The following is a 21423-nucleotide window of genomic DNA, read 5'->3' as shown; positions in this document are numbered from 1 at the left end:
GGGAGCAAAGTTAAATACTGTCATTCATGGATTTGTTTCCCTCCAAGTCCTGGAACTCCCTCCCTAACAGTTTGGGTTTTTTTTATATTCATTCATGGGACGTGGGTCTCGCTGGCAAGGCCAGCATTTATTGGCCATCCCTAATTGCCCTTGAGAAGGTGGTGGTGAGCCGCCTTCTTGAACCGCTGCAGTCCGTGTGGTGAAGGTGCTCCCACAGTGCTGTTAGGGAGGGAGTTCCAGGATTTTGACCCAGTGATATACTTCTAAGTCAGGATGGTGTGTGACTTGGAGGGGAACTTGGAGGTGGTGGTGTTCCCATGCGCCTGCTGCCCTTGTCCTTCTAGGTGGCAGAGGTCGCGGGTTTGGGAGGTGGTTAGATGCTCGCTTGTTGGAGATAGTCATTGCCTGGCACTTGTTTGACATGAATGTTACCTGTCGTCCAGGTCTTGCTGCATGCGGGCATGGACTGCTTAATTATCTGAGGAGTTGCGAATGGCGCTGAACACTGTGCAGTCATCAGCAAACATCCTCACTTCTGACCTTATAATGGAGGGAAGGTCACTGATGAAGCAGCTGAAGATGTTGGGCCTAGGACACTGCCCTGAGGAACTCCTGCAGCGATGTCCTGGGGCTGTGATGATTGACCTCCAACCGCCACAACCATCTTCCTTTGTGCTAAGTTTGACACCAGGCAGTGGAGTGTTTTCCCCCTGATTCCCATCGACTTCAGTTTTACTAGGGCTCCTTGATACCACACTTGGCCCAATGCTGCCTTGATGTCAAGGGCAGTCACTCTCACCTTACCTCTGGAATTCAGCTCTTTTGTTCATGTTAGGACCAAGGCTGTAACGAGGTCTGGAGCCGAGTGGTCTTGGCGGAACCCGAACTGAGTATCGGTGAGCAGGTTATTGGTGAGTAAGTGCTGCTTGATAACATTGTTGACGACACCTTCCATCACTTTGCTGATGATTGAGAGTAGACTGATGGGGCGGTAATTGGCTGGATTGGATTTGTCCTCTTTGTGGACAGGTCATACCCTGGGCAGTTTTCCACATTTTCGGATAGATGCCAGTGTTATAGCTGTACTGGAACATCTTGGCTAGAGGCTCGGCTAGTTCTAGAGCACAAGTCTTCAGCACGTCAGCCGGGATGTTGTCGGGGCCCATAGCCTTTGCTGTGGGAGCACCTTCATCACACAGACTGCAGCGGTTCAAGAAGGCGGCTCACCACCACCTTCTCAAGTGCAACTAGGGATGGGCAACAAATGCCGGCCTTGCCAGCGACGCCCACATCCCGTGAATGAATAAATAAAAAATTGAGAATAAGATTGACACAGCTAATACTCTGAGGAAGTTTATGGAGATATCTTAACGGATCATGAGATACAAAGATGAATTACATCATTAATTATAGATTACCTGCCCCTTCTTTTTACAGCTCAGTTTTAGAAGCATCTAGATATCCAAGTTGCTTCTGACAGGGTCAATCAGTAAAGTTGACTTCACTGCATAAGGAATATGATTAAATCATCTGTTGAAGTGAAAAATGACAGGTTCCTTGCACATATAAGTAGCACATCAAACTCTGCCTGTAGATCAGACTTGATCAAGCATGCACCAGTCTATATCTGTACACTACCGTTATATAAAAAATTACATATGTATGAATGTCCTGGCCACCCCCACTTCAGACATCACACACCATCTCATACAAATTTTTGTATCATAATTGAAGAAAGTATAAAGAAACAAAGCCAGTGGTCCCCATTTTAACTCTGGCTGGGTTTTGAGCTTCGGGACGTGGGTGGAGATCAGCTATCGGCCTTTAGAAAAGCCATGAGCCCATGGGCCACCTGACAGCGTGCAGGTATGTGTGGGGAAGGGGGTTCCAGGAGAGTCTCACTGGGGGGAAGGAGGGGAGTCCGGGGGACGGGAGGCCAAACCTTTCCATTGAGGCCCAGAGAAGCAGTCCTGCTCCTCCTGGCCCCGCAAGGAAAGTACCAAAACTTACCTTAAATGGCCTCTTCTGATCCTGGATCCTCTTCTCGCTTGACTTTACCTGGCAGCCCACTTTGGCCAACATCAATAGTAATCGGGGCCTGATTCTGCCGGTGGACCCAGATCTGCATCGGTCAATGATTGAGGACCCCACCGGCTTATTGCAGGCAGCTTAGCCGTCTGCACAGAAGCCTGAAACAAAACTGCAGATGGCGCGATCCAGAAAATTCCAGGATGGGTGAGAAACCCAGAGCGCTTAAAATCTCCCCCACCCCCCCAGTGTCTCAAATGTGCAGACAATCTCTGTAGGAACACAATACACCAGAGCCAAAATGTCTCCACCTGCTTACCTGACCTTTGAATGAACTGACCCAGGTTTTACATATAATGCAGTCTTTGTAGGCCTAATGAGACATCACCCCCCCACCCACCCCCTGCGCCACCCCCCCTGCTTCCCCACAAGACCGTCTAACAGAAGGAGAATAAATTGGGCTCGATAATGCAATCGGTGGCCCCAAAGCACTAATGCCAGTGCCCCCTATTGTTGGATTCAGAGACGTACTCCATGTCAATGAGTTCTGCACCTGCCTCTGTGATAGCAAAGTTTTTTTTGTGGGCAAGGAGTCCTCACTGCCCCCATGCTTATGTGAATGACAGTGTATTCCCCATACTATAGTTGGAGCAGACAAGTTTGATGCGTGTTTCAAATAGAGCAATGGAGGCCCCATTAATGGCCCGGATTGTCCGGGGCCGATGACCACGTACACTGTGCATCCGTGGCCGGAGGTGCCCCACGCGTTCCGGGTTTCCGCATGCACTGCACATGCGCGAAAACCTGGAACTTGCGATCTGTCAAGTTTTAACTCGACAGATCCACCGCATCCCCGGGAAGCAGACACTCGCTGGCGGAGAGCAGGCCTACTGCCCAGCGAATGCCCACGGAACTCTTACACTGGTAAATGCAGGCCCAGGGCCTTCTGTTACCAGTGTAAGGGTGAAAATAAATATTAGAATAACATTTTTTAAATCATTTAAACATTCAAAAACCTTTAAAATTAGTTTAGGCTATTTTTGGCCCCTTTAAAAATGTTTAAGTTTATTTTTCAGAAAATGTAATTTTTGTTTCAAATGTTTAATTAAATTGTATTTTTATTCATTTTAAACATGGGGTGATTTATTTTTGTTTAGGTTGTGTGAAAGTGTGTTTTTTGGGTTATCTAAATGGTGAGCGATTGCAGAGCTCTGAGATGCAGAGGGATCTGGGTGTCCTAGTGCATGAATCACAAAAGGTTACTATGCAGGTACAGCAAGTAATTCAGAAAGCTAATAGAATGTTATCATTTATTGCGAGGGGAATTGAATACAAAAGTAGGGAGGTTATGCTTCAGTTATACAGGGCATTGGTGAGACCACATCTGGAGCACTGTGTACAGTATTGGTCTCCTTATTTAAGGAAGGATGTAAATGTGTTGGAAGCAGTTCAGAGAAGGTTTACTAGACTAATACCTGGAATGGGCGGGTCGTCTTATGAGGAAAGGTTGGACAGGCTAGACTTGTATCCGCTGGAGTTTAGAAGAGTAAGAGGTGACTTGATTGAAACATATAAGATTCTGAGGGGTCTGGACAGGGGGAATGTGGAGAGGATGTTTCCTCTTGTGGGAGAATCTAGAACTAGGGGTCACTGTTTAAAAATAAGGGGTCGCCCATTTAAGACAGATGAGAAATTTTTTCAGAGGGTCGTGAGTCTTTGGAACTCTCTTCCTCAGAGGGCGGTGGAAGCAGAGTCTTTGAATATTTTTAAGGCAGAGCTAGATAGATTCTTGGTAAGCAAGGGGGTGAAAGGTTATCGGGGGTAGGTGGGAATGTGGAGTAATCAGATCAGCCATGATCTTATTGAATGGCGGAGCAGGCTCGAGGGGCCGTATGGCGGAGCAGGCTCGAGAGGCCGTGTGGCGGAGCAGGCTCGAGGGGCCGTATGGCAGAGCAGGCTCGAGGGGCCGTGTGGCGGAGCAGGCTCGAGGGGCCATATAGCGAAGCAGGCTCGAGGGGCCGTGTGGCGGAGCAGGCTCGAGGGGCCGAGTGGCGGAGCAGGCTCGAGGGGCCGTGTGGCGGAGCAGGCTCGAGGGGCCGAGGGGCCGACTCCTGCTCCTAATTCGTACGTTCGTATTCCCTACGTAAATGGAATCCCCATAAGCATAATGGGAATCCCCCTTTCTGATTGGCTGGGCCGGCCCACGTGATGCCAGGGACGCTTGCGAACCGCGCGAGCCCCCGGGATCCGTGGGCCTTTATGCTGTCGTACGCCCACAGGCCCGGGAGCGCGAGAGTCCGAAGATACGGAGGCACCAGGTAGGTGCATACTTTCCTCGCGGAGCGGAGGCATTCGCTTGCGGGAAGCCTCCGACCGCAATCTGAGTTTCTCTTTCTTAAAGTGAGCTTCCGTCGTTTCCTGTCATTACCTGCTGTTGGCTTTCCCTAGCAAAGCTGCACAGCACGCCGGTTGTTTTCCTCAATGTCTTTTTTCAGGCACAAAGGGAATTGTATCAGAACAGTGAGCTTTTTAAAGCTACACTGCATCTATCAACCTTAGAGTATTGCACCCTGTGCTGTCTATACGCACACTCCCTGCCGTCCCTCCACACCGGAATGGTGGCACTGTTTGGTCCAAGATTTACCATTATTGGCTTTTTGAATGTTGTCAATGGTACAGAAGGGGCTAAAAAAAATCAGCTTCATTCAGAGAAAAGTGTTGCCTAGTTTTTCTTCATAGTGTTACAGATTTTAGTTTATTTTATCTTATCCAGGTGGGATTTTGTCACTGGATTTAGGGAATGATTGTTTAATGGAATGTATATCACCGCGATTACCCTATGGAATGTGCCTGTCGTGGTGCAGTTGTTGTCGGAGGCACTTTAATAGTGTAAAGGGGCGTGAGTCCTGAACTCTTTCCCCGAAATGGTTTCCAATGACACCAAGAGGCTTTGTTAATTCTGCAACATCTATGTTGCTATTGTGCCGTCCCACTATTATAAATCAGTGTTGTATCCGGATATTTGAAACTTATTTTATTAATCTCCTGACCATAGGGATGTCGGCACGGTGTAATTACAATACTGCACAATACTCTGCTTTCGTCTGATTGCTCATTCTCTGGGAATTAGCATTGATTCTATTATGTTAATTAAAGTGGATTTGAGATGTCAAGGAACTGGGAATATGGTTTACAGCAATGACAGTGTGTTCTTTGCTGCAGTCCTTTATCACAGTTTGAAGACACTGACTCAAGCAAACAAAATTTTGCTCTACAGACATTGGCAACCCTCTGATCGCTCACCCAAGTACTGATTCTTCCGGGGGATTTTAACCCTGCACCGAGCACAAATTGGGCCGAATGAGAGTTAAAACCTTGTGGTAAATGTTTTACTGCTCGGACACCGCCTCACAGCTGTGTTAACATCAGGTGGTTGAGGTGCCCACCTGACTAGGAAAGGTGCCTCGTAAAGAAATGCAAGTCAGGGTCCTGTCCCATCAGCAAAACCTGCCAGAGCAGTAGTGGGAGTCCCAAAAGGCAAATAAAAAACTTATCTTTGTGGGACAAGGAGGAGCAGGATTCGACCCGAAGGGTTTCGACCTGAAACGTTGACTCTATTTCTCTCTCCACGGATGTTGCCTGGCTGGGTTTTTCCTGCGTGTTCTGTTGTTATATAAGCAGGAATGATTCTTTGGGCCCCACAAGGCAAGTTTGGGCCTCTGTGGCCCCAAGTTCTCCTCCCACTTTCCACCCCCGATACCCTCCCGATACCCCCTCCCCACCAGCTACCCGAGCACCATCAGGCAGACTCGGGGGCCCCCGGGTTGTCGTGGGGCAGCTGCCGGCCAGTTGCCTCAATACGCCTGTTAACACTCTGAAGGAAAAAAAATCCAAGGACCATTCATCCTGACTCTTGTGTTCTTCTGAAGGACCAGCTTGAGGGCAGGCTGGAGGCCTGGTAATGGGCTGTTTCTACTGTATATGCAATACATCTGTGCTAATGAGACATCTGCAAAAGTTAGCTTGGACCAGCTGAGTCATTTTAAATCAGTCACCAAATATTCACACACAACACTTTTAATCAGCAACCTGAAAAGAAAGAAGGTATTCAGCTTCATGGCCGGAACGTTCAACTTCAGGAAGGGTGTAAAACGGGCAACATCGGATCGGATCGGCTGCCCATTACACACACCGCCCAATGTTCCTTTCCATTGACTTCAATAGGAAATCAGGAAGGGTATGTAACGAGCGTTCGATCCGATCAGACATCACCCGCTTTGCCCCCTCCACCAAAGTTCAATGTTCCACCCTGTGTTTAACAACATAAGATTTAGGAGCAGGAGTCGGCCACACAGCCTCTCGAGCCTGCTCCGCCACACGGCCCCTCGAGTCTGCTCCGTCACACGGCCCCTCGAGCCTGCTCCGCCAAACGGCCCCTCGAGTCTGCTCCGTCACACGGCCCCTCGAGTCTGCTCCGTCACACGGCCCCTCGAGCCTGCTCCGCCAAACGGCCCCTCAAGCCTGCTCTGCCACACGGCCCCTTGAGGCTGCTCCACCACACGGCCCCTCGAGCTGTTATGTATTGTGTGTTCTCCTCCCACCTGTGGTGGCGCTGTCACAGGAGATAAATGGTTGGGTGTTCTCTTGGTTAAGTTTAGCTCTCTTTGTTCGGAACTCTCCAGAACTTCCCTTTCCCTTCGAATAAAGCACTTCATGTTTGAATCTCTGAGTTCTGAGTTCTAATTGTGTCTAGGCAAAAAGGTACCGACACAACAAAGTGGCGACGAGGAGCGGATGAATCTGCGTACGTTACGGGTGCAGTGAGTAAACAGAAATTTAAATTTGAAACGTGAGATGGCTACTATATTAGGAAACATCGGTGATTTTGATGAAAATGTGGAGCAATGGAGCGCTTATACGGAACGTTTTGACTATTTTGTCTTGGCGAATGCGGTGGCAAACGAAAAGGTCGTGCCTACCTTTTTGAGTATAATGGGGCCGAAGACATTCAATTTACTTCGCAGCCTTGTGCAGCCAGATAAGGCAGGAACTAAAACATATAAGCAACTAGTGGAAATCCTTGGAGCATGTTTTTCACCAAAACCTCTGGTTATTGCTGCGAGATTTAGATTTCACAAACGGAATCAAAAGTAGGGGGAATCAGTGATGATGTTTATTGCTGCTTTAAAAAGGTTGTCAGAACACTGCCAGTTCAAGGAGGTGCTGAATGACACCATTAGAGACAGACTTGTGTGTGGTCTGCAAAGTGCAGCCACACAGAAGCGCCTTCTTACTGAGGACAACCTTACTCTTGAAAAGGCCATTGAAGTTAGTGTCCCCATGGAGATGGCGGAAAAGGAGGCTCACCAGTTGAGTTCAACAGGGAGAGCTCACAAGGTGTCGTCTGAGCCTAAAGGTGCGCGGAACGGCACATGTTACCGTTGTGGGAAAACGGGCCATCACGCTAATGACTGCTGGTGTACGGAGCTGGAATGCCGAAATTGTGGCAAAAAGGGTCACATTGAATGCACCTGTAGAGGTAAAAAAAAGAACAGACAGAGCTGGGAAGCATGGAAGCAAAATGTCTGTATTTGGACAAGAGAGGAAAAAGAGTGTTCATTCAGTGCAGTATGATGGAACAAGCAAAACAGAGGGGAGCGACACATCTGAGGAGGAAGAGGCGCACATACTGACGGTTGCAGGTGGTTCAAATGGCTACTGGGTGTCACCACTGGTGGAGGGACAATCAGTGCGGATGGAGGTGGACACAGGCGCGGCTGTGTCCCTTGTTTCAGACACTGTCTACAACAAAATGCTAAAGCATCTTACCCTTCAGCCAACAAACATTGTGCTAAAGACGTATACCGGCGAACCTGTGGCCATGAGAGGCGCCATTGAGGTGACAGTTAAATTGAATGGACAGACTGCAAAACTGCCACTATATGTGGTAAAGGGAAACTACCCATCGCTACTGGGACATGCGTGGCTAGAGAAAATCACGCTGGACTGGCCTGCAGTCCGCATGATGTCAAAAGGGGAGTCAGGTCTGACTGCAGTGTTAAACAAACATGCAGAACTCTTCAATGGGTAACTTGGGAGCATGAAAAAGATCAGCGTGAGACTGGACATTAAACCTGACAGCAAGCCGAAGTTTCACAAAGCCCGACCTGTACCCTATGCAATTAGGCCAAAAGTTGAGGCTAACTTGGAGGCCTTAGTCGAGAATGGAGTCCTGGAGCCTGTGAGCGTGAGCAAATGGGCCACACCCATTGTTCCTGTCCTGAAAAAGGATGGATCTGTTCGAATCTGCGGGGATTTTAAAGTGACTATTAACCCGGTGCTGTCTGCGGAACAGTACCCTCTTCCCCTCATTGATGATCTTTTTACGGGCCTGGCCGGAGGGCAAAAGTTCAGCAAAATAGACTTATGCCAGTCTTATCTACAAATGCATGTCGATGACAAATCAAAGGAGCTGCTGACAATTGTGACACACAAGGGGCTATACAGGTACTGCCGCCTTCTGTTTGGAATTACGTCGGCCCCTGCTCTATTCCAAAGGGCAATGGATCAGATTTTGAGTGGACTGCCAGGAGTCCAGTGCTACTTGGACGACATCCTTGTCACTGGGACAAATGAGGAGGATCATCTTCTGAACTTAGATGCAACAGTACAACGACTGACAGAGTATGGACACAGAGTTCGTAAAGACAAATGTGAATTCTTTCAGTCTTCAGTTGAGTACCTGGGGCATGTGATTGACGCTACTGGCCTGCATAAGGCGCCGTCAAAGGTCAATGTGATCGTGGAAGCCCCAGCACCCCAGGATGTGAGCCAGTTACGTTCATTTCTGGGGCTACTTAACTACTATGGGAAGTTTATTCCAGACTTAGCAACATTGCTGAAGCCGTTACATCAGCTGCTATGTCAAGGCAAAACATGGAAATGGACTGAACTGTGCAACGAAGCTTTCGCCCAAGCAAAGAAAGCATTGCTGAAGTCGGAGGATTGACACACTTCGACCCAAAGCTACCCGTGCAGCTAGCATGTGATGCATCACCATATGGTGTGGGAGCAGTCATATCCCACATCATGCCTTTGGGTGAAGAGAAACCTATCGCCTTTGCATCACGCACCTTGAACAAGGCCGAGAGTAACTATGCGCAGATCGAGCGCGAGGCCTTGGGAATCGTTTTTGGAATTCAAAAATTTCATCAGTACCTGTTTGGGAGAAGGTTCACACTCCTGATGGACCACCATCCATTGACTTCAATCTTCGGGCCCCACACCGGAATTCCGTCTCTCGCTGCAAGCAGGATGCAAAGGTGGGCTTTACTGTCGTCAGGACACACATACGACATCAAATATCGCAAATCAGACTTGCACGGCAACGCAGACGGTCTCTCGAGGCTACCCTTGCCTGTTACTCCCCCATAGCCTCATCAGATAGACATCTTCTACTTTAGACAAGCGGAGGGAGCACCTGTCACTGCAGTTCAGGTGCGAAGGTACACCCGCAACGATCCAGTCCTGTCTGAGGTAATGGACGATGTCATTTGAGGGAGAGCTATAGGAGATTCTCCTAGTTTGTAACCTTATGTTTCAAAAAGAAATGAGCTCTCCGTCCAGGCAGGTTGTCTTCTTTGGGGATGCCGTGTCATCATTCCGCCACCTCTGAGGGAACCTATACTGCAACAAGTTCATACAGGCCACAGTGGGATGGTTCGGATGAAGGAAATGGCAAGAAGCTACTTCTGGTGGCCAGGTCTCGATGGGAATATTGAGGAGAAAGCCAAAACATGTTCCCCATGTCAAAGGGTCCGGAATGTTCCACAGCTGGCAACCCTACACCCCTGGGATTGGCCTGCAGAAGTGTGGCAGCGAGTACATGTGGACTTCGCCGGTCCTTTCGAAGAGAAGATGTTTATGGTGGTTGTGGATGCTCATAGCAAGTGGCCGGAGGTCGCTGTGATGAGGTCTACCACGGCAGAGAAAACAATTGAGAAACTTGGTGAGATGTTCAGCCGTTATGGCTCACCGGAACAACTCATAAGTGACAACGGTCCACAATTTGTATCACAGGAGTTTGCAACCTTCCTGCATGTGAATGGTGTCCAACACATCAGGTCTGCGCCCTATCATCCCTCTTCTAACGGCCAGGCAGAAAGGTTCGTGCAAACTTTGAAGCACGCCTTGAAGGCATCGCAAGGTCAGGGCTCAATCCACCAACGTCTGAACAGCTTCCTGTTGTCCTACAGGAACGAGCCGCATGCCACAACCAAAACTTCCCCCGCTTCGCTCATGATGAAGAGGCAGTTGCGGACAAGTTTTGACTTACACAAACTTTCAAGGGCAGAGCAGGTCGTCCATCGTCAACAACAAGCTCAAGTTGAAAAGAGAGAGAAAAGAGCGTGGGAGAGACGGTTTCATCCAGGAGAGCACGTCCTAGCTCAAAACTACAACACTGGACCGAAATGGGTTCCTGCTACGGTGATCGCGCAGACGGGCCCTGTGTCTTACACGGTTGAGACTGCTGAGGACGTCATCTGGAGAAGACACACAGATCAACTGTTGCTAGGAGCAGAGACAGCCACAGAGGCTCCAACGGCTGGTTGGCCTGAACTGTTTCCGGATGATACCGCAAACCAGCATCCTTTGCCACAGTGCTCTTCTCCAACACAGGAAGTCAAAGAGACTGTTCCACCTGTGCAAACTCCTGACTTTCGACTGACACAGGCACCTTCTCCTTCTAAGCCTGTGTCAATGCCTACTGCTGTGGAAGCCAGCGATGACCGCCGGTATCCTTTCAGAGAGCGGCGGCCTCCAAGAAGCTTGGATCTGTAGGCTTAGCGACTTACCCACAAGACTGGGGCAGAATAAACCCCATGGTAAAGTCAGGGTTTGAGGCAGTCTACCTCTACCCTTGGTTAGTTGAGTGCATTGAAAGTAACTTACCTGTTGAGGAATAATGTGGACCTTTCATTTAAGAGGGGAGGAATATGTTATGTATTGTGTGTTCTCCTCCCACCTGTGGTGGCGCTGTCACAGGAGTTAAATGGTTGGGTGTTCTCTTGGTTAAGTTTAGCTCTCTTTGTTCGGAACTCTCCAGAACTTCCCTTTCCCTTCGAATAAAGCACTTCATGTTTGAATCTCTGAGTTCTGAGTTCTAATTGTGTCTAGGCAAAAAGGTACCGACACAACACGAGCCTGCTCCACCATTCAATAAGATCATGGCTGATCATCGACCTCAACTCCTCTTTCCCGCCCGATCTCCATATCCCTTGATTCCCCTAGGGTCCAAAAATCTATCGATCTCGGCCTTGAATATACTCAACGACTCAGCACCCACAGCCCTTTGGGGCAGAGAATTCCAAAGGTTCACAACCCTCTGAGTGAAGAAATTCCTCCTCATCTCAGTCTTAAATGGCTGACCCCTTATCCTGAGACTATGTCCCCTAGTTCTAGACTCTCCAGCCAGGGGAAACAACCTCTCAGCATCTACCCTGTCAATCACCCTCAGAATCTTATATGTTTCAAATGTTTAGAAATATTACAAAGCACTTCACCTATATTGAATTACTTAATGCAGTCACTGCAAGATACCATGAACAGCAATGAGCACTTGAAACGCCATAGCATACAAGGCTACGGACCAAGTGCTGGAAAATGGGATTAGAATAGACAGGGCTTGATGGCCGGCACAGACACGATGGGCCGAAGGGCCTCTTTCTGTGCTGTATAACTCTATGGGGGAGAAATTGAGTATAGCCCCGTTTGGGGTGCTAACCTCGCCAGAGCGCTAAAAGTAGCGCCCCGGAAACATTCGCGCCCCCGCACCGGAAATTGGTCATTTGCGCCCCAAAGGGAAGCGCAGCGCTACTGGAGGTGCCCCGCATCCCTCTTGGGGTGCTGCGAGTGAATATCCTGGCGCTACGTGCCGCAGCGCCACACGCTGCGGCACGTCGCGCTGCGGTATTGCAGGCCTTCCTCCCCTTCTTAAAGGGGAGGGGCCTTGTGCAGCGCGATCCGGGGCCCAGCTGGGCCCCCGAGGATCGGGAGTGCAGGCAAAAGAGCCCGGCACCGAGGAGAAGTGCCGGGCTCTTGGAGCGCACCCGGCACTCCGTGGGGGGGGGGGGGTTCAGGAGGCCGGGGACGGGGGCGCAGGCTGGTGCTGGCAGGCGGCCAACATCAAAAATGGCCACCCCGCACCTCGCCTTTAGTTTGCGCCTCCCCGGCCGCAGGTAGGCCCCCCTGACCCCGTCGGACATAGCGTCCGGCGGTAAATCAGGGGGCGCTGCCGAATATCGCGGCCGGGGCATCAGCGGGGCGCTGCACACACCGATGACGTCATCGGCAGCGGCGCAGCGCTAACAGTTAGTGCCACCACTAATGTCCCACGGAATTTAGCAGGAAGCGTGGGCAGTGCTGCGCCCGGGCGCTAGTTGGTTTGCGCCCCACTTAGTGCCTTCTTAAGGCATTAATGGGTGGCGCAACCAACCAAATTTTTCCCCCTATGGCTCTAATGAGATGAATGACCAGTTTAGCTAGTTTTGTTGGTGATGGTGGTTGAGGGAAGGATGTTGGCCAGGACACTGGGAGATCTCCCTGTTCTTCGAGTCGTGCCACAACATCTTTAACATCCACCTGAACAGGGCCTCAATTAAACATCTCAGGAGCAGCAAACCAAAATCTCAATCAGCGCCGCACTGAAGCCTCAGCCGCCATCATGTGCGTAAGTCCTGGCGTGGGGCTTGAACTGACACAACCTTCTGACTGAGGGGGGTGGTGGAAGAGTGCTGCCAACTGAACCAGGCTGGCACTCAAAGTAAAAAACAAAGCAGGTGTGTGAAATGATGCAAGTGAGACTCTTGACCAACCCTTGCTCCTCTTCATACATACCATTGTTAACAAATAAGAAGCGTTAAAGGTTCTCTTTTGGTGTCTCTGTAGTTTAGATTACGGGTCTATTATTCTGTTTTTGGGATATGGGAGTCAGTTTTAGTTGTGTAAAGGGGAGGGGCGTGACACATGACCGGCCTTCACTCACAATCCAAACTGCAGATGCACTAAATATGTAAATGTCTTGCTGCTCTTTCTTCAGCTGCTGAGGAGTTGGATTTTATAATATGTGTATGTTTGCATCCTTTCCTTTTAAAGAGACGTTCATAAAACCATAGGAACTTACAGCACTGGAGGCGGCCATTCGGCCCGTCGTGCTCAGTCCCACTCCCCTGCTTTTTGTCCGTGACCCTGTCAGTTCCTCATCCTCGAGAACCCGTCCAGCTCCCTTTTAAAATTATTGATGGAATCCGCTTCCACCACCTCTTCAGGTCGAGCGTTCCCGATCCTCACAACTCTCAGTGAAAACAATCTCCTCATCGCCCCTCGAGATCTTTAGTCAATGATTTTAAATCGAAGACCTCTGGTTACTGATCCACTCGCTCAAGGGAATAGCTTTTCTCGAGCTACCCTACTTCAAATACATAAATCATGAGGAATGGTTTATGATTTGAAAACTTCAAGTACTTACTTTTTTAGCTGCAGCGTGAGGCTTTGCATCGGATTCGTTTTCTACCATTTCTCCTTCAAATATAGAAAGATTGTGTGGGAGTCGATATAACCAGCCATCTCACCGTACACTGCTCTACTGGAGATACTTTACCCAAAGACTAGGCCCTTTAGCCCTTTGTAGCTGAATGAATTTAGAAATCTGATGTTTTATGTATAAAGTAATAACAATATTATTTCAAATAGTTAGCAACTATTGCGAAATATTAAGTGCTGCAGTCAAACCTGAGTAAAACTGAAAAAAGGAAATCTAGCCATCTGCTTTATTAACTGTTCTCTGTATTTAATGTCTAGCATTGAAGCTATGCCAAATTATTCTTGATTGAAAACATAAAAACTAAAACCATTTTATCTCCCCACTGGCCCCCATGCTCTACAAATGGCAGCTCATTCAGAATACCACAACCCACATCCTCAGCCATCTGCTGTATCCTTGATAGGCCTCACTGTGTCACAGCAAAATGATTTTAAGGTCCTCACCCTCACTTTCAAATCGCTCCAAGGCCTTGCTCGAGCCTCCCTGAGTGATGCTCTCCAGCCATACTGCTCCTCTGAAACCAGCTTATTCCTCGTATTCCACTCCCTTTGCTCCACCATCAGTGGCCATTCTTTCTGTCACTATGCCCCTTTCCTCGGCGTCAGAAGGTTGTGGGTTCAAGCCCCACTCCACAGACCTCAGCACAAAATCCAGGCTGACACTTCAGTGCAGTACTGAGGGAGCGCCGCACTGCCAGAGGGGCAGTACTGAGGGAGCGCTGCACTGTCGGAGGGGCAGTACTGAGGGAGCGCCGCACTGTCAGAGGGGCAGTACTGAGGGAGCGCTGCACTGTCGGAGGGGCAGTACTGAGGGAGCACTGCACTGTCGGAGGGGCAGTACTGAGGGAGCGCCGCACTGTCAGAGGGGCAGTACTGAGGGAGCGCCGCACTGTCGGAGGGGCAGTACTGAGGGAGCGCTGCACTGTCGGAGGGGCAGTACTGAGGGAGCGCCGCACTGTTGGAGGGGCAGTACTGAGGGAGCGCCGCACTGTCGGAGGGGCAGTACTGAGGGAGCGCTGCACTGTCGGAGGGGCAGTGCTGAGGGAGCGCCGCACTGTCGGATGGGCAGTACTGAGGGAGCGCTGCACTGTCGGAGGGGCAGTCCTGAAGGAGTGCTGCACTGTCGGGGGGCAGTACTGAGGGAGCGCTGCACTGTCGGAGGGGCAGTACTGAGGGAGTGCCGCACTGTCGGAGGGGCAGTACTGAGGGAGAGCTGCACTGTCGGAGGGGCAGTGCTGAGGGAGCGCTGCACTGTCGGGGGGCAGTACTGAGGGAGCGCTGCACTGTCGGAGGGGCAGTACTGAAGGAGCGCTGCACTGTCGGAGGGCCAGTACTGAGGGAGCGCTGCACTGTCGGAGGGGCAGTACTGAGGGAGTGCCGCACTGTCGGAGGGGCAGTACTGAGGGAGAGCTGCACTGTCGGAGGGGCAGTGCTGAGGGAGCGCTGCACTGTCGGGGGGCAGTACTGAGGGAGCGCTGCACTGTCGGAGGGGCAGTACTGAAGGAGCGCTGCACTGTCGGAGGGCCAGTACTGAGGGAGCGCTGCACTGTCGGAGGGGCAGTACTGAGGGAGTGCCACACTGTTGGAGGGGCATTACTGAGGGAGTGCTGCACTGTTGGAGGGGCAGTACTGAGGGAGTGCCGCACTGTCGGAGGGGCAGTACTGAGGGAGCACCGCACTGTCGGATGGGCAGTACTGAGGGAGTGCTGCACTGTCGGAGGGGCAGTACTGAGGGAGCACTGCACTGTCGGAGGGGCAGTACTGAGGGAGCGCTGTACTGTCGGAGGGGCAGTACTGAGGGAATGCTGCACTGTTGGAGGGGCAGTACTGAGAGAGCGCCGCACTGTCGGAGGGGCAGTACAGAGGGAGCGCTGCACTGTCGGAGGGGCAGTACTGAGGGAATGCTGCACTGTCGGAGGGGCAGTACAGAGGGAGCGTTGCACTGTCGGAGGGGCAGTACTGAGGGAGCGCCGCACTGTCGGAGGGGCAGTACTGAGGGAGTGCTGCACTGTCGGAGGCTCAGTCTTTTGGATGAGATGTTAAACTGACGCCCCGACTGCTCTCCCAGGTGGACGTAAAAGATCCCAGGGCACTAATTTGAAGAGTTTTCCCTAGCGTCCTGGGCCCAAAATTTATCCCTCGATCAAAATCACTAAAACAGATGATCTGGTCATTATCACATTGCTGTATGTGGGAGCTTGCTGTGCACAAATTGGCTGTCGCGTTTCCTACCTTACAACAGTGATTACACTTCAAAAGTACTTCATTGGCTGTAAAACGCTTTGGGACATCCGGAGGTGGTGAAAGGCGCTATAGAAATGCAAGTCTCTCTTTCTTTTCTCTCTGGATTTCTCTCCCTAGATTCCTCGGCCTTGTCACGTCCCTCTCTGTTTAAAGTCTCTCTGTTATACTACACTATTTGGTCCTCCCCAACTTTGTATTACCCTTTTCCCCTTCTTGCTCAGGATTCACTTTTTCTCTGCCCTGTAAATCACACAGAATGTCTTTCTGCACACGAGGAGTAATATCGGAGATGTCAGTTAGTTGCCTCATCTTGTTATAGCACTAATCTGACCGACAGTAGTTCTAAAGAAAAGAAAGACTTGCATTTCTCCAGCGCCTTTCACGACCACCGGATGTTCCAAAGCATTTTACAGCCAATGAAGTCGTTTTTTTGTGGAGTCACTGTTGTAATGTGGGAAACGCGGCAGCCAATTTGCGCACAGCAAGCTCCCACAAACAGCAATCTGATCATGACCAGATAATCTGTTTTAGTGATGTTGATTGAGGGATAAATATTGGCCAGGACACCGGGGAGAACTCCCCTGCTCTTCTTCGAAATAGTGCCATGGGATCTTTTACATCCACCTGAGAGAGCAGACGGGGCCTCGGTTTAACATCTCATCCGAAAGACGGCACCGCTGACAGTGCAGCACTCCCTCAGCACTGCACTGGAGTGTCAGCCTAGATTTTTGTGCTCAAGTCTCTGGAGTGGGACTTGAACCTATGACCTTCTGACTCAGAGGTGAGGGTGCTGCCCACTGAGCCACAGCTGACACTCCTGTTATTATATTAAAGCAACTTGGTTGGAATTGGCACTGTAAAGGAAAGAGATTTTCCAGTAATGGACCTCTGTCTCTGTCTTGAATATACTCAATGACTGAGTCTCCACAGCCCTCTGGGGTAGAGAATTCCAAAGATTCACCACCTTCCGAGTGAAGAAATTTCGGCTCATCTCAGTCCTAATTGGCCAAATCTTTATTCTGAGACTGTGACCCCTGGTTGTAGACTCCCCAGCCAGGGGAAACATCCTCCCAACATCTACCCTGTCAAGCCCTCTAAGAATTTTATACGTAAAAATACGTGTGGTGCAGATATAAGGCCTGCACATGATGTGAATCACTTTAATTAACATGGTAACTACAATAGGGAGAACAAAAATAATAAATAAATAAAGCCACTGCTGAATGGGGGCGATTTTAACCCGACTCGCTCATTAGAAACCTGGCAGGCGGCAGTTAAAATCGCCCCTGGCTCTTACCTGTCCGAAAGCCGCCACAATCGCAACATCTGTAATTTTAACCGGCTCTCCTGAGCAGGCAGCAGGGACAGGCGCCCGGAGCCAGCAGGGTCCTTCTTTACATATGCAGGCTGCGCCCAATGACATCATTGAGACCCGAGTGTAATTTTAACTCAGGCCTGAGCGGGGAATCCACCTGGAGTTAAAATCAGGGCCTAATTATTATCTATTTGAAAATTAATTCAGTTCCAATGTTTTCCACATATTCTGGCTTTGTGCACTAATTCCAAAAGATCTCCCAGATATAGGAACTTTTTTACTCAATGATCCAATCATCTGCTTCCTGCTCTTCCCATTATTGCACAACTATAATCCCACTATTTAAGAAAGGAGGGAGAGAAAAAACGAGAAACTACAGACCAGTTAGCCTGACGTCAGTAGTAGGGAAAATGCTAGAATCTATTATTAAGGACATGGTAACAGGGCACTTAGAAAATAATAATAGAATTGGGCAGAGTCAACACGGATTTATGAAAGGGAAATCGTGTTTGACAAATCTGTTAGAGTTTTTTGAGGTTGTAACTAGCAGAATAGATAAGGGGGAACCAGTGGATGTGGTGTATTTGGATTTTCAGAAGGCATTCGATAAGGTGCCACACAAGAGGTTATTGAACAAAATTAGGGCTCATGGGATTGGGGGTAATATACTAGCATGGATTGATGATTGGTTAACGGACAGAAAACTGAGCATAGGAATAAACGGGTAATTTTCGGGTTGGCAGGCTGTAACTAATGGGGCACCGCAAGGATCAGTGCTTGGGCCTCAGCTATTCACAATCTACATCAATGATTTGGATGAGGGGACCAAATGTAATATATACAAATTTGCTGATGATACAAAGCTGGGTGGGAATGTAAGTTGTGAGGAGGATGCAAAGAGGCTTCAAGGGGATATAGACAGGCTAAGTGAGTGGGCAAGAACATGGCAAATGAAATATAATTTGGAGAAATGTGAAGTTATTCATTTTGGTAAGGGAAATAGAAAAGCAGAGTATTTTTTAAATGATGAGATTGGGAAATGTTGGTGTTCAGAGGGACCTGGGTGTCCTTGTACACGAATCACTGAAAGTTAACATGCAGGTACAGCAAGCAATTAGGAAAGCAAATGGTATGTTGGTCTTTATTACAAGAGGATTTGAGTATAAGAGTAAAGACGTCTTACTGCAATTATATAGGGCCCTGGTGAGACCACACCTGGAGTATGGGTACAGTTTTGGTCTCCTTACCTAAGGAAGGATATACTTGCCATAGAGGGAGTGCAACGAAGGTTCACCAGACTGGTTCCTGGGATGGGGGGATTGTCCTATGAGGAGAGATTGAGTAGACTAGGCTTATATTCTCTGGGGTTTAGAAGAATGAGAGGTGATCGCATTGAAACATACAAAATTCTAACAGGGCTTGACAGGGTAGATGCAGGGAGAATGTTTCCCCTGACTGGGGAGTCTAGAACCAGGGGTCACAGTCTCAGAATAAGGGGTCGGCCATTTAGGACTGAGATGAGGAGAAATTTCTTCACTCAGAGGGTGGTGAATCTTTGGAATTCTCTACCCCAAAGGGCTGTGGAGGCTCAGTCGTTGAGTATATTCAAGACAGAGATCGATAGATTTTTGGATATTAAGGGAATTAAGGGATATGGGGATAGGGCGGGAAAGTGGAGATGAGGTAGAAGATCAGCCATGATCTTATTGAATGGCGGAGCAGGATCAAGGGGCCGAGTGGCCAACTTCTGCTCCTATTTCTTATGTTCTTATTGTTAAGTCCATGAATGATTGAGACACGGACTAGCAGGAGAGAAACAAACAGAACTTTACTGGTGAAAGGCATAAACGAATCTAACAAAACAGAGGCTCTCTAGCGCCTTTTATACAGGGGTGGTCGCTGCCGGTATTGCAGTCTGAGACCAGTTATTCTCTTAAAGGTACATACACAACAATTCCTCCCCTTTTAGATAAACAGTACATAACATTCATTTAACAACTAATGATAACGAATTACAATCACAATTACTGTTGCTAGATACATTGGTTAAGTTTAAGCAATTATAAGTTCAGTCTTTGAGGAGGCTTCCTGATTAGAGTCATAGAGTCATAGAGTCATAGAGTTTTACAGCACAGAAAGAGGCCCTTCGGCCCATCGTGTCTGCGCCGCCCATCCATCCCTGTCCAGTCTAATCCCATTTTCCAGCATTTGGTCCATAGCCTTGTATGCAATGGCATTTCAAGTGCTCATCCAAATGCTTCTTGAATGTTGTGAGGGTTCCTGCCTCCACCACCCTTTTAGGCATTGAGTTCCACATTCCAACCACCCTCTGGGTGAAAAAGTTCCTCCTCAAATCCCCTCTAAATCTCCTGCCCCTTACCCTGAATCTATGCCCCCTTGTTATTGACCCCCCCACTAAGGGGAAAAGTTCCTCTTTATCTACCCTATCTATGCCCCTCATTATTTTGTACACCTCAATCAGGTCCCCCCTCAGCCTTCTCTGCTCCAAGGAAAACAACTCCAGCCTGTCCAGCCTCTCTTCATAGCTGAGGCGCTCCATCCCAGGTAACATCCTGGTGAATCTTCTCTGCACCCTCTCCAAAGATAACGCCTCTTTGGAGTATCAGGTTCTTCTGGCAATGTTGAGTCAAATCAATGTCGTTGTTTGGTTCATCTGCTTCCAATATTACCGGTTCTGCGGTAGCTGCAATTGGAACGTCAATTTCATTACCAGGTGTATCAGATCGTGGTGTGGAGTTGACGTTTTCCAGTGACTCTAGAATCTGGTCAGCATGGCGTCTTACAATGCTCTCCCCAACGTCCACGGTCGTGTACAAATCGTTCCTGGCTGCCATTTCTCAGTGCGGTAGTCCCGGGCCAAAACTGGTTGACCTATCTTAAAACTCCTGGTCGGCCTTTCATTCATATTCTGAAACTGCCTGTTCTCCACATCTCTTCGGACGTTTGGCTTAACCAAATCCAAGCGGCATCGTAGTCTTCGATTGAAGAACATCATGGCTGGAGTTTGGTTGGTAACCGCATGTGTCGCATTCCGGTAGGCAAACAAGAAGTTGTCCACCTTGTGTTGTAGGGGTATATCTTCATTACACATTGCCTTGATAGCCTTCTTGAATGTTTGGACAAACCTCTCAGCCAATCCATTAGTGGCTGGATGATATGGGGCAGATGTGTAATGCTTAACACCATTGTTCTTTAAGAACCTCCGGAACTCTTCAGACACAAACTGTGGTCCATTGTCAGAGCAAATCTGTTCAGGCAGCCCATTCCTGGCGAATATCTTCCTGATCCATTCCCGTCCCAATAACGGTGGTCCACCATTTGGCAGTATGTAGAGATACAATTTTCGTATTTTCTTGCCATTGTATTCGACAGGCACCCTTATTTTTCCTCTGGGGTATACTTTTTGCCCCGTATACGTCGTCAAGATGATGGATGTCTCTCTCAAGGGTATGTGTGAAAATAGCCGCTCATAGTCTCATCGATTCATGACAGTTAGCGCTGATCCTGTATCCAATTCCATTTTAACTTGGGACCCTGCTATCGTGAGGGTGACCCAAATGGTTCGGTGATCCTCTTTTGCGATTACATTGTGAAGTTTGAGACAGCTTAATCTCCTGTTCTCAGATTCACTATCGCTCATCTGGTCTTCGGAACTACTGTCCGTCATCTTTTGTACTTTCTTGTACGGTTCCTTAGTAGCCTTTTTGTTGTCACTGGTCTTCTTCCCAGACCTACAAACTCATGCAATGTGTCCAATCTTCCCGCATTGTCTGCATATTTTGTCTTTGGACCAGCAGTCCTTCTGGTCATGGTTAGTTCTGCCGCAGCGATAACATTTTGCAAATCCCCATGTCATTTCGTGGGTGCTGTATTCCTGTGGTTTTTGTTGAATTTCTGCAGCTCCCCTGGCTGCTGCTTCATACGATACTGCCACGCTGAAAGCCTTATCTAGCGTCAGCTCTTTTTCTGCGAGTAACTTCTTCTGTGTTCCTTCACTCAGGAGTCCACAGACAAATTTGTCCCGTCGGGTATCTGCCAGTCCTGCTCCGAACTGGCAGTGCTTTGATAGCTTGCGTAGTTCCGTAAGATACTCAGCATTGCTCTCATCTTTGTGCTGAGTTCTCCTGCGGAATTTAAATCTTTCTGCTATCAACAGCGGTGCAGGGTTTAAGTGCTCCTGTAGAACAGCAACAATTTCGTTAACACTCTTCGCC

At 49.0% G+C, this 21423-nt stretch overlaps 1 long non-coding RNA gene across 1 annotated transcript in view; it reads left to right on the top strand.

Moving 5' to 3' along the window:
• The first annotated feature begins 4238 nt into the window (after positions 1-4238).
• LOC147103467 (uncharacterized) overlaps positions 4239-21423 on the top strand; it is a 61546-nt gene continuing 44361 nt past the window's right edge. Inside the window, exon 1 of the long non-coding RNA XR_015073003.1 lies at positions 4239-4346. This is a non-coding gene — a long non-coding RNA (uncharacterized LOC147103467). The remainder of the gene's footprint in view (positions 4347-21423) is intronic.

Source organism: Somniosus microcephalus, chromosome 20 (genome assembly GCF_052327205.1).
Source record: "Somniosus microcephalus isolate GS21.2 chromosome 20, FLI_Smic_1.0, whole genome shotgun sequence".
NCBI classification, from domain to species: Eukaryota; Metazoa; Chordata; class Chondrichthyes; order Squaliformes; family Somniosidae; genus Somniosus; species Somniosus microcephalus.
The sequence above is the reverse complement of the archived record's forward strand: the minus strand, read 5'-3'. Positions and strand labels throughout refer to the sequence as shown.